This window comes from Mastomys coucha, chromosome X (genome assembly GCF_008632895.1).
Source record: "Mastomys coucha isolate ucsf_1 chromosome X, UCSF_Mcou_1, whole genome shotgun sequence".
NCBI classification, from domain to species: domain Eukaryota; kingdom Metazoa; phylum Chordata; class Mammalia; order Rodentia; family Muridae; genus Mastomys; species Mastomys coucha.
The window spans coordinates 157,822,471-157,836,880 of NC_045030.1; the positions used below are offsets into that span (position 1 = coordinate 157,822,471).

The window sequence follows — 14,410 nt, forward strand, 5'->3', positions numbered from 1 at the left end:
TTGTTTTTTGGAGGGGAAACTGGGAAAGGAGAAATTTACATGTAAATAAAGAAAATATCTAATGAAAACAATACCCTTCCAAAAAAATTAATCTACTACTATTGATATGGAATAAGTAATTCAAGTGTCTTAAAATTCTAACTCAAACATGCTATAAAGCATGAAGTTGCTACTGTATTTTAAAAAGAGGAGAATGTTTTGGTTCTAAAACTATAGAGAATCCTTTTCCGCATATACTGCAAATCCAGGGCCATTCTCTTAGCTTAGAGAGATGAGATAAAGAAGAACACACTTACCATTACTGTAAGGTCTTCCCAAATCATCCATGAAAAATGAAAAAGGATTTCCCAGAAAAAAATACCATTAACTCACCCAAGCCCAGCTAACATGTACTATGGGCCAGCTATATGAGACATGTGAAGGTATGAGCAGAGTGTAAAGGTGTACTGGGAGGGCCAGACACATCAGCTGTAGAGAGGAGTGTGCTGTGATGAGGTTGCAGACTAGTGAATGTGGTGAGCTCATGGGAAGGCAGAGTAGGAGGCTCAGTCCAATGTAAGGGTCAAGCAAGGCAGGACCAAGCCTAAAAGAGAGAACTAACCTGGCAGATGAGTGTGTGAGAGGGGTTGGGGAGATGACTCAGTTGGTAAAGTGCTTGCTGTACAAGCATGAGGACCTAAGTTTGATCCCGTCAAAAGAAAAAAAAAAACAAGTAAACAAAGTGGCCATGGGCTGGAGAGGTGGCTCAGCAGTCAAGAGTCCCATGTTGGGAGGCTCACAGGCATTTGCAAGTCCAGCTCCAGGGACTTGCACAACATCTTCCTGCAGTTAACATGAATCTTCTAAAGAAATGCCCCTGTAATGTGAGCACTAGGAAGGTGGAGAGAGGAGGGTCTGTGGAATTTGCTGGTCAGTCAGTCCAGTTGAATCAGTGAGCTCTACTTTCAGTGAGAGTTCTGTCTCAGAAAATAAGGTGGAAAGCATTTAAAGAAGTCATCCAGTCTTGACCTCTAGCTTCTACATGCATGTTTAGACATCTACACTCTCACCAAGACGGAAACACACACATACACACACATACACGAAAACACACGTGCACATACATGAATATGTTAACAAGAAGCATAGAAGACAGCACAATTAAGACTGCTTTTATGCCATGGTGTGAAGCAGGGTTAAACTAATGTTCAGAACACACATTTGTTGTCTCAAGCATGAAATCTGGTCAAGTTATCATCTTTTTATATAAAACTGCCCAGCAGCTTGTTTTCATGTGTGTGAGAGTCTTTCATGTTGAGAATATAGCTGTTCCACATGGAGTGCATCCTCCGTTGATTAATGTCTAGCTTGTCCAGAATTATTGGGAAAGTGAACAATTATAATCTGCCTTTCTCTAGAAATTCTAAAAGCCCTTATTTTCTTTCTTTATAGACAATGAGGATTAACATTATGAAAGGAAACCATGATAGTCATAAGGTTTTTTTTTTTCTTGGATCAACTATAGATAGTAACTCAAGAGATCTCAGTGTTTCTCTTTGAAGGGAACCAATCTGAAGTCCACAGCAAGGATCATTTCCCTAAAACCTTCAAGCACCTGCATCTGGTTAGCATTTGTCTCATCTTTAGTCTCTAACATGAATACTGGCTTCATCATCCTGACCTCCTTCCATGCTTCTCTAATTACAAATAAGTGTTCCACAAGAAAGAGGAAGAGCTAGGTTGTGGAAAGGAGGAAGAAAAATAGCCAGTCATTTCTGGGCCTTCCACCCTTTTGGCATAAGGTTTTCTTTTTCTTTTTTTCTGTTCTCTTCTTCCCTTCCCCTCTCCTCCCCTCCCCCCTCTCTCCCTTTCCTTTTGAGGCAAGGGCTTCTGTACTGAATTTGAACTCCCTACATAACAAAGGAAGACCTCAAGCTCCTATCCCCCTCCCCATCATGCACACTTTTTATGTGTTTGGATTACTAGTATCCAGCAATGCATACGTTTTTATGCTACGCTTGGATTTAGTCCTTATTAGGCAAGCACTCTATCAACTGAGCTGCATGTTCAGTGCATTAGGGGTCTTACAGACTGTCTCACTCCATCCTCACTAATGGGCTTTCAGCCAATTATGTCTTTCTGGATGCCTTCTTCTTCCAATTAGCCTTCCTTTCTGGCAGTGGCATATCTGCCTGTCAGAAATCAGTACTTGCCAACAACGCTTTCTATCATGGGAGACTTCGAATGTCTTGGACTAACAAAACTTGGCTGAGATACTGATTTGAAGCCATCTGGTACTTATCAGTCTAAAAGAAGGTTTGAGCAAGAGTTTCTGGTGAGTGTCACTAGATATTTGCATTGGTTTTAGCTGGCAGATTAGTTGTCAGCCAGGTAAAAGGAGTGTATTGACAAGGAGCTGGAATTTGATAGATGTCAAATACAGAGAGCTGAAAAGACCACAAGAGGATGGATACTTGTTTTCTTCCTCTTCTGAGTTTAGAATGAATTAAGACATAGACTGATAAAATAATCACATGGGGATGCAAGCACTATCCCCCTTTCCAGTCAAGTGTAGATAAGAGTGTGGAATTGAGTGTAAGACTTTGGTGGGTTTATTACTTCCTCTCTGCTGATTATTACTCAATAATAATATCTATGAGATGATATCATAGATATATAATATATCATCTATCATAGATAGATCATATATCATCTATCATAGATAGAGAGAATCATATTTCTTGGTGTTATAGTCTGTGATCTACTACCAATTCAATCCCATACAATCAAGGAAAGAAGAAGGAGGAAAGGAGAGGGGGCAAAGAGAGAAAGAATGAGATTGGTGTCTGCTTTTTAGGTGGTTTGTGTAGGTTTGTGTGGCTGGAAAGATTCTAGGGAGACCTAACATGTGAAAAATTGGATTACCACATTACCAAAACTATACCTAGAATTACATAGCCCCTTGGCCAATGGTGTGATAGACTCAAAAGACTGTGGGCTGTGTGTTCAGACCTCATCTCTGCCATTTTAGTATCTTTGTAACCCAGAAGCAAAACATTTTAAATGATTTTCAGCCTTTGATTCTTCATCTTCCAAGTAGAAATGCTATTACATAGCCCCTGAATTATTTGAATGTAGCAGCACAGAGTGTACTTACTAAATATTGGCTTTCCTCACTCTTATCTATGATTTCCTGCTCCCACATTCCCTTATCATAAGGCGTTACACAGTAACAGACTTTATTGACAAGTCTTTCGAACTTCTTGACAAGTGAAATGAAAATGACTAGCAACCTTAATGGGTTTATGAAGTACAAGGTCTAAATCAGACCTCATAATGAAAGTAACCTACAATTTAAGAATTTCCTAATTTTTTGAAACTTTACCAAGAAGCTATTTGCATTTAGTAGCTGCTGGGAAGTGGAAAATCTATTTACTCCAATCAATTGGCAGGCCCTGTGCCCAAGAGTAGTTGGCTAACACAAAGGGGATGATTCCAGATTTTTGTGGACTTTTTTTGGGGCGGGGGCTATTTTCAGTCTTACTGGTTTTTTGTTTTGTTTTGATTTTTTATATATTTATATATAGAGAAAGACCATGATGAAGTTGGGTGGGTGGGGATGTGGGGGAAGATCTGGGAGGAGTTAAAGGAGGGAAAAGAATATGATCAAAATATATTGTATGAAAAACTTTTTTAAAGAAAAGAAGACTTGAAGAATACTGTTAAATTATAAGCCACCTCTCTACTTTTACAATAAAATGTCATATCAAATTTAATATTTGAGTAATATATTATACATATATATCCTTGTCCTTTGAACCTCATCTTGATACTTTAAAAAAAATCACAAGTCAACATTTCTTATCATAAGCAATGTTACAATTACTCACCCAGTAATAAATCCTTTATTTGAGTTGTAAATCTCAACTTGGGACATTTTATTAAAAATACCATTATAAGCTCAAAGGATATGAGCATTTTAATACTCAGTATAGCCTTCCACATCTCATGTGTTCAATGGACATAAGTGGCTAAGTAGCAAGTGTGTTGGGTGGTAGTGTCCTGAATACTTTATATTATCAAGTCTTTTGGTCTTGATTCAACTTAAGTTCTTTGGAAAGCAGAGACATAAACAAGACTTAGCTGTACTTTGTCCTAGTTCTCTTTCTGTTTCTGTGGTAAAACATGACTGAAAGCAAGTTGGTTTGTGTCTGCTCATGTATCCTGATCACAGTCCATCACCAACGAAAGCCAGGACAGGAACTCATGGAAAGACCCTTGAGCCAGTAACTGAACTACAGGCCCTGAAGGAATACTGCTTACTGGTTTGTTCTCAAGGCTCACATTTCTTTCTTGTAAGTCTCAGGACTTCTTGCCCAAGGGTGGCACTGTCCTCAGTGGGCTAGATCCTCCCATACTAATTATGAATTAAGAAAATTCCCCATAGACTTACCTACTGCCCAATCTATTGTAGGTATCGTTTCAAGTAAAGTCCATCTTCTTAAATGACTCTCATTTGTATCAAATTGACAACAAAACAAACTAAACTAAACTAACCAATACACACTTCCAAAGCAGTATGAGCAAGGAAGAAACAGAGACAGATACATAAAATGCCTATTTCAAAACAATGTCTCAGAACTTTCTAAAGGTGTAAGAACCAGAAATTTAACTATTCTTTCACACCTTCCAACCTCTTTTGGTCAATGATTGGCCTGTTTGGGGAATGGGGATTCTTTACTCTTCTGATCTGTATTCTCTAGCCCCATTTGGTAGCTTCTGAAGAGACTGCAAACCACACTTTGTGCTTTCGCTCTTCACCTAAATCTTGTGGTGAAGGAGATTCAGAACCTCAGTAAATTAGTCAGGTCAAGGAGCTGCCGTGGCTTCCACCACTGCAAGGGCAACTGAGGTTATCAGAACTTAGTGGTAATGAGGGAGGCACCATGTGAGTGGATGGCAATAGTGGCAACACAGTAGTTGCAACAACTAAGGGTCCAGAAGTACTGAAGCTGAGAGACCCAGCTGAGGTACACCATGTGTTCACTCATATTCTGTCCAGATGATGCAGAGGGATACTGACAGGTTAGCAACCTGCCCAGGGTTACTTATGTAATAAATAATAGAATATGAATTTTAACTATACGACCTTGTTTGAGAAACTGACCATGAGCCTACAGTGGGTCCTTACCTGTTCAGCATTCCCCAATACCAATCAGATTTTCAGCTAAGTGCACACCTCAGCTGCTGTGGAAACTTTAAAGATAACATAGGAGGAGAGATGAATGTTGAAGGGCTCAGAGGAAAAAAAAAAACTTAACCCATGTGGATCTGTGTTAAGTGGCCAACCACTTCCTACTTGATTGAGAATTCACGAGCAGCTCCCACCCTGACCTAGAAATAAGTACTGACCTCTTCCACAGGTTCCATCTATTCAGCGTATTTGGTAAGTAGTTTTCAGTTTCTGTGAGATGTTTATGAATAACAGAAATTTTCCACTGTATATTTGATACTTTTGGAAGTAATTGAAATGGTTATTTCATTTTGAGTGGGTTGGTATGGGAATGAGGATGGGTCAAGGAAGAGAGTTTATCTTCCTGATAGGTAGCAACACAGAGAATCAATTTGGGAAGTGCTTGGGCAGGGTTATATGAGGAGGGAACTCCTTCCCAGCTGAGAAACCTTCCAGGGACGGTGGCATGAGGAAATAGAAAAAAAGAATTCCTGAATAAGTGATGACAAACTGTAAGAGGACTTAGGTGGTCATGTGATGTCCAGTCAGGCAGAGCATCTGGATGTGAAGTTTTACAGCAGTTTGAGGCTTTTAGAGCTATGGGTGCAGGGTTAGTCTTGCTACTGGCTAGCAGTTGTTGGGTGCACTTTGGCTGGAAGATACTGGGGATATCTGTGCTGCATAGCATATAAAGTAGGTAGGTTCCAGGTGGCTGAAAATGCTTTAAAGCTATTTGACATTTCAGAATTTGAGTTTGGCACTAGTCTGTATTGGGCAAATGGTCTTAGGTTGCTGTAGAAAGGTAAAGAACACAGGATGTAATTTAACCTAATGTACAGGGGGCCACTGCCACCCCATTTGTATGATAGTTAAATAGGAACATGTCTATTCATTCAGCTTGCCCATTGTTGTAATAGAGCATTAGAGAATTTGAATGAACTTCTCATGGCAGCAGGTCTAAAATTGCTGATCCAGTTTGATGCTTCTCAAACCTAGCCATCTTCCTATGACCTTTTAATTTGAATCCAAATGCCAGGCAGAAATAAAGCCAGTTCTCAAACTTCATTACTCTGTGAATTACAAAGCTGTAATCCAGCCAGGTACAAAGAATTCCCCAAGCTCTTTGCACAAAGGCCTTGACTTCATACCAAGTTTCCCGAATTTTGCCTCATTTCATGTGAACCTTACTCTCTCTGTCACTTCTGTCTACTCTTGTGCATAAATTTGTTGGGCATGGCTCGACTTTTAATTTTCATGTTACAAAACTTAAAACTTTAAGTTCCTTCTCCTATATCAAAATGGTACCTTTCATCAGATCTCTGCACATGCATCCACTTCTTGTCTGTGTCCGAATGTCCTGCAAATAATCACAGAGGAGAAGGCTTGTCCCATGATGCATTTCCCCTTTATCATACAAAGAGGGATCTTATCTATACAAAGGTATTGGCTCCCAGAGCTCAATGAAATCTTATCTTTGCCAAATAGTTTCTCATGTTAGATCTTGATGCACTTTCTTGCAAGAACTCTTAAAATATTTTAGTAAATACCAAATGGAGCCAATACAGATTAAAAATATCATAATGCCCCGTAAGGAATATTTTAGCATTGTGTAATAGACTTGCTGACTCAATTTTGGAGCTTATTGCCTCTGGACTAGAGACAAAGAATAGGAAAGCTCCTTGTTGGCAGATATAGAGGCTGTTTGTAGTCTCATTATACTGTTGCTTTTATTGGGCTACGTATTATTTTTTTCAGAAAATGGAGTTTTTCTCTTTGTCTTGGATTAAATTTCCAGGATGGTAGGACATGCGCATCCTTATGGGAAGGATACAGACTCAAAAGGTGAAGAAATCAAACTCCAGTTTCACTGTGACCCTGTTCCCAGTTAACGTTCAGGTCTCTGAGTTTCATCAGCATCCTCATTCTCATCCCCTTTAGTCCTCCTCTCCTCACTCCCTCTCCCATAAACAAAAGGCGGGGAAAGGAAATAGAGTGTTACTGTTAATTAAAGGTCTGCTTGGAAGATGATTCTATGGGAACTACACCAAAGGATAATTTCACTGTGTCCAAAATTCTCAGACAGTTAAGAAGCTCAATGCTCAAGCCTGTCTGAAACTTGTATTGCCCATAGAGGTCACATTGCTTTCTGGTCCTCCGCAACTCCCACACTGCACAGAGGCATTAACACGTAGTCTAAAAGTTCCTAGTCTTCTCTCTATGTAGTGCTTCATATATTCATCAAAATAAGTTTACAGGATTTTAGTCTTTCCCATAATGTTTTGACAGTGAGGATAGAAATTAGTCTGTCCTTCTTATCTGAAGTTGTTCAAGATAATCAAGAATTCAGAAAATTAGAGTGCTTTAGGTTGGAGAGAGAAGACATCATTTTGTTAAAGATCATTGGTCTATTCTAAACAATGAGTTGGGAGTTTGTTATAAATAAGGTGGAAAATCTCATGCCTTGGAAGGCATGGCTCTCCATGTGTAGGCATGGAAATGTGTCTGAGAGGAAACCAAGGAGCTTGGACAGCCACAAGAGAGATGTACTACATAACTCTAGGAGCGACTTGTGTGCTAAATGACTTTCTGTTAGATGGAGCCCCCGAGCCACTTGATAAACACCTGGGTTTCCCCACTGAGATGTTTCCATGTTGCCAGCAGAGAAAGATTGAGCCAATGGAATGACTGAAATATATTACAGATTGTCAGCTAGAGAGCTGGCCTGGTGTGTACAGGCTGAGTTTAAGCCTTAGCACTGATGAGAGAAGAGCGGTAAAAGGGGAGAGAGATAGAAGGTTATAGGCCTTCCATCAGTGGGTTTTTGAAAGAAGGAATTAATAGGTAGCCAGAAAAAGCAATATGCTAATGAGCACACAGTTTCTTAAAAGGGAAATATGGGGCTGGAGAGATCTCCCAGCAGTTAAAGCACTGGCTGCTTTCAGAGGACCCAGGTTTGATTTCCAGTACCTACATGGTTGTTTGCAATCATCTCTAATTCCAGTTCCAGGGGAGCCAGTGCTCTCCTCTGTCCTGTTCAGATACCAGGTGTACATGTGGTGCACATACATATGTGAAGGCAAAAAATATGCAAAGTAAAATAAAAAAATTCCTAAAAAGTTTTTTGTTTTTTTTTAAAGAGGAAAGGCCAAGTGGCCTAACTCACACGTAATAAGTCCCTATTCGATGCCTTGTACTCAGGTGATGAAAATATATGTAGAACATATAGAGAGTATATGTTCAATATATTATTATTCTTATAATAACAATAGTTAGTATTCTTTGTTAAATTGATAATATACAAACTAAGTGTCAAATTAAAAAGTGTGGCAATACCAATTCCTGCTTCTTAAATTCAGCGAAAGCTAAGATGGTCAGCATTTTAATGAGATGGACACTGTTTTTATAGGTGCTTCCTAAGTGACTTGATAAAAGATAATTTAGTTGAAAGCAAGCCAGTTACTGTAAGAAAGTAACGTAATGATGTTTTACCTCAGTAAAGAAACAAATATTTGTACTACAGAGACATTGCTTTTAAGCTAGTTCTTTTCTCTTACTCTTACACACCCATATATACACTTTTCAAAAGTTTTAGGCAGGTTAGTTTGTTTTTATGTTTTTCCTCATTAGTAATTAATTCTTCTACTTTGTGTTTATAATCTGGAGAATATAGAAATGTCCAAATAGGGGATTGGTTAGAATATATAACCTTGTAACAACAGATTGGATGTAAAAACTATGGCATTTCAAACCTGCTCTGAAGTATAGCAAAATTATAGACCCAAGAAAAGACACTGACTAGCAGTGTATATTTTCAGAGGAAAAAAAAACAATGTCTAACCAAATAATTATGTTAACAAATTTGCTTAGGGCTGTGGTGTCTAGACCTAGAGACCCTTAATTTCACCCATAAAGGAAACAGCCAGAAACATGGTTAGAGGTTTACAATAATATTCATCTTAAGCTTGCAACAGTACACACATACACACATACCCCACACCCACAAAACACAATAGGCAGCACTCAGAGGGTGACCCAGTAGGATAATGATAGCTTAGATGCTAACAACTCTGCTTGCTTTTCTTAAAGAGGACTGGGGATTGCTCTTCCCTCATGGAGCTCCTTAGACTAATTCACTTACTTGAGCTATTATAGTCAAATGATAAAGTTGATGCTTAAAAAAAAAAAAAAACTCACAAAATAACTCCCTGAAAGAAATATGAATGTATTTAAACAGCTTTCTCGTGTGACACTAGATCTCTGACACTTGTTTTCAGTGGCACACAATATGGTGGAAGAAGGAGCAACCCTCAGGAATATAAGCAGACAACCTTCATCTGTGGAAGGAACAGTGGGAAAATGAAAGATACTTCATATTGCCACAGTCACAGAGAGAAATGTAACTCTCTCTGTCCTGGGAAAATGTTCTTAAGCATATGGGTTCCATATGGGAGTAATTTCCATCTCCTAATTAAGATCAGATTTATAAATAAAAGAGGAGGAAGGAAGCCAGCCTGACAAGGGTATGATACCAAGCCGGGGAACTGTGAAGGCTTTGAAGAAATGAAGGTAGTTGGATTTTGGAAGGAAGTGGTTTAAGAGGTCTTATTTTATCTTGGATGTTTAGAGATCATTATAGAAGTGTTTCCTGAGACTCATTAGGGATTTAATGCTGACTTCTTTATAGAGAAATAGAGACCAGCCGCTACCATTGAATTGGCAGTGCCCCTTTTGTAGGTTAGTAAAATGTACCCTTAATCTCTTATGATACATTGCTTATGTTCTTGAAACTTCATTTCATGGCTCCCAAACAATAAGGTTTTAAGTAGTACAAGTTTAAAATACTTTTGAGCTTTTTCCAAACATTTTCAGTCAAGAATTATGACATGAAAAGAAAGGAGGAAAAATAGCTTTGGAAGTCTGTGACTTCATGGGCACTGGTAATTGAAACCAAAAACAAGCAAACAAACAAACAAACAAACACTTAACAGCCAGAAAAAGGTAAAAGAAAACAATTTCATTGCTGGAATTTAAGTTCATTTGGTATGTTCATACTGAAATTTGTTGAGGGATTGTTTTTTTCAGTTTATCACAGACACACAGCCAGTGAACATTTAGTTCTCTCTCAATGAATGAGAGAGAGACAATATGATATAGATAAGTCCTCATTACTTTGAATAACTATTCATACCTTAATCTTGTACATAAAAATACACAAAAACAGAACATAAGGATATAATGTGCCTATTGGCATGCGATAAAAGTAGTAAGCCCAGAGTTTCTCAAAGTGCATTTGAGATTGACATTATTGTCTTGGAGTTGAATAAACACAATTTATATCTGCTATTTCAACTGAGATCCCAGAGAGATGAGATAGTTAAAAAAAAAAAATTCAAAATCTTCTTGCTTTTCAAACAAAAACAACAAAAAGTAAAACCTGTATTGTGTGTGTGTGCGTGTGTGTGTGGTGTGTACTTAAGTGGAAACTTAAGGTTTCTTTGGAAAATTGGTTGGATAATGCTTTTCTGGGGCAAACATGTGAAGGGGTGTTTTCCTGAGGTGGATGCAGGTAAAAAGCTAAGGCAGATTTCTGAATGAACATTTGGCTGAAGCAGACATGGGAGAAAGGACATTCTGCTAAAGCAAACATGTGAAAGGACATGTGATGAAAGATTCTTCGTTAACAACATGCATGTATTGGTCCGGCTTACATTGTGTATTTGAGCTCCATTTGTCAGGATTCCATATAAAGAAATGCACCAAAAACTTCTGGTGGTGCGCTGCAGTTTCTTGCTGCTTCCTCGGACTCTGGCAGATTGGCAGAGTGATGTCAGCTGAGAAATGCATGTGCTGAAGTAAGACCCGTGGAGGACATATGATGTTTAGAGAGATAAAAATAGGACTCGATGGACAGTGACAGAGATTGAGCTTGGCTTTCTGGTACAGCTAGCTAGCTGTGTAACACTTGTTAGTCTCTCTGATCTTCACTCTACTGAGAGAGATATATCCTAGAACTTTTCCTGGTGTTCCTCCTTGGTTCTTCCTGCTAACTTGTGCTGAGGCTGATGCCTGCCTGCCTCTACTTGGTCATGTCACCACTGTTGCTAACCTGACTCTGCTGGACTGGATTGCTGGTGTATCCATTAAGTGTTCGAGCTTCTGCTGCTAACCTGTGACCTGAACTGCCAATTTCGAGACAACACAGATAAGATTTGCTCCAAAGAACCTTTCAAAACAGGTCCACTTTCCCTCGTATTCTTTCTTTCCCACTACCTCTGGTAGGTGGTGGGCTAGAAAGGAGGTTAAAGTGTTTAAGAACCATACAGTTAATATGTTTGGAGTTATTTAAAATTTATATTGAGAAAAACGTATGCAGTTTCAGTATTGCTGTAGACACGTATCTATATAAGACTATTCAATTGAATATTGTTTTATATCAAACAACTTTTATAATCCTCATTTTTATTATTCCAATATTTTATAAATTTTAAAGAATATTATAAAATTAAAAAAAAGAAAAGTATTGCAGGTATTGAAGGGGTCTCTGGGAGGAGTTGGGGTACAAAAGGGAAAGAAGAATGTGATGTAATTCTATTTACTTAAAATACATTTTTAAATGTTAACAAATTAAGATAAATTGATATTATGCATCTTTTCTCATTATAATGCAATAAAACTTAAATCAATAAAAAAGGAAAAAAGTGTTTAAGAACCATCATTAAACCTACACACATTCATGGGAATAAAAGAATAAAAATATGCATTTAGGCTTGGGTGAGTGGGCAGTTGATTGTTCATAGTATTGATATCTTTGATACAATTTTCAATACAAACGGATTTTAGAATGGAAATTATATTTTAGACTTGCCAGAAAGCACCTTTAAAATGAATAAGAAATTTTCATTAAGTCCCCTTTGTCACTGCAATAGTATATGTGTGGCTTTATAAAGCCTCCCCTTGGCTCCTATATGAAATGTGTGTATGTGTTGTGTACATTTGGTTGCATCTTAGAGAGGGAAATTACTTAGAGAGGTTTTCTTATAGAGTGGATTATGTTGAGGTGCTGGTAGGAAGATAGAAAAGGAGACAGCCAGGAAGGCAAAGCTAATGTGTAACCTTGAGGCTGAGAATGAAGCCAGTTAGCCAATGGCTGCCCACACCTCTAGTGCCCTTCCTCATCCCAGCCACATTCTCTCCTCTCTGCAGCCTTAGTCTCAGAAATCAGAAGAGCAATTGAAAGCTTACACTATGGAGAAGCATATTCATTTTTGACTAGAGAACTTCCAGCCCTGAATAGACATAAGCTCCAGCCAAGCCTCCCCACAAGATCCTATGATGAGTATATTAAACCCAAAAGAAGATGCGTCCTTTGCTAATAACCAGGGCAAAACAACATTCCTGTCTTCCATCTCTTAGATGCTTGCATTCTGGGAGCATGCTAATGAAAATTAAGCCAAGCATCTCTTTGTGGTTAATCTCGTTGCTGTAGGTTCGGTAGGGATACTGACCCTGTTCCTGAGGCAGAGGAAAGATACCTAAGCCAAACTAGGGACTTTTGAAAGAATTCAGTGTTGCCTGAGCAGGGGGGTCATCTGATACTATGTGAAGTTCACTACTGATGTTTTAAGAGGTAACTTTAGAAGTCATCTTTGGCTGAAAACAGTCTCTTTCCAGATGGTGCCTTATACACCTAATGACCTTAGACAACCAGATCTCATGTCCCTTGTGTGCTGCATTTGTTTTACGTATACTTCAAACTCTTCACAGTGGTTGTAAATCTTTAGCTTCAAATTGCACTTGATGTCACAGGGCTTTTTGGTTTCATTTAGGTGTGTACCGGGGTTTGTTGTTGTAGTCTTTGAAACTGAATGAATGCAGCTTGATCTTCCACATCATGTGAAAACAGAACATCCAAAAAACTAAGACTACTATAGGAGACATCCATAGAGGAAAAAATCCTTTGTTTGTCCTCATGACTCATAATTCTAATTTAATACAAAGACATATTCTTTGACCATACCAAATGCACTTGTCCTGAAGACAGGCAGGGGACTGCATATAGGTAAAGATATTAATGAATATCTTATGTATAGTGTCAATGAATGCATGGGATGAGCCGGGCGGTGGTGGCGCACGCCTTTAATCCTAGCACTTGGGAGGCGGAGGCAGGCGGATTTCCGAGTTCGAGGCCAGCCTGGTCTACAGAGTGAGTACCAGGACAGCCGGGGCTACAGAGAGAAACCCTGTCTCGAAAAACCAAAAAAAAAAAAAAAAAAAAAAAAAAAAAAAAAAAAAAAAAATGAATGCATGGTTACACTTGGGATTTTCCATTGTGAAACATCTTACAATGTCTACTAAAATACCTGCTGTATGGCAGTCACTGTGGATTGGTCCTGAAAATTCAATGTTGAAAACAGGAGAAATGTCCATATATAGATTTCAAAATCTCCAAAATCATGTCCTTATCAAAGGTAGTAAATTCTGGACTCTAGATTCTTCCTTCATTGTCTAGTTACAAATGTGTGGTTTTCATATGAGGATTTTATGAACATGCTATTTATATATAAAAAAGTATACAAATTGAGAATACAACTTGGAGAATCTTCACCAAGGGAAAAAAAAACCATGAAATAAGCAGCCAGACCAAACAGCAGATTCCCTTGGGCTCTCCTTGGTGTTTTTTTCCTTTGTGGAGCTCCTTCGTGTAGCCTAGAAGTTAAAGTTCTCAACTACTTTTTCTGACTTCTGATATCATATGCTAATTTTGCCTTGTTCTAAACTTTGTAGGTATGAAATCTACCTTCATTTGCTCAATTTTATCCTTCCACGATGCCTCTGAGTTGTTGCATAAGTTAGGTTTTTGTCGTCACTACTAGTTCACTGTTAAATTGCATTATAATCCAGTTATCTATTCTATTATTACATGTTTGTGGGAAATAGTCCTGATGTTGATATTTTCAGGTTAGGGCTGTTAAGCTTCCTCTATGTGTCTTCTGGTGGACATTTCTCCTGGAAATACACTCACAAGTGGGATTGTTGGGTGAAAAGTTACTCATGTATTCCTCTGCATTACATGTCAACCATATTTGTTCGAAGTGTTTGCACTAAATTGCAGTTCCAGCAGCTGTGTATGACTCACTCTGTAGACCAGGCTGGCCTTGAACTCAGAAGTCCACCTGCTTCTGCCTCCCAAGTGCTGGG

At 38.5% G+C, this 14,410-nt stretch overlaps 1 protein-coding gene across 1 annotated transcript in view; it reads left to right on the forward strand.

Moving 5' to 3' along the window:
* Pir (pirin) overlaps window positions 1–14,410 on the forward strand; it is a 95,425-nt gene that overhangs the window by 46,417 nt on the left and 34,598 nt on the right. The window lies entirely within an intron of this gene.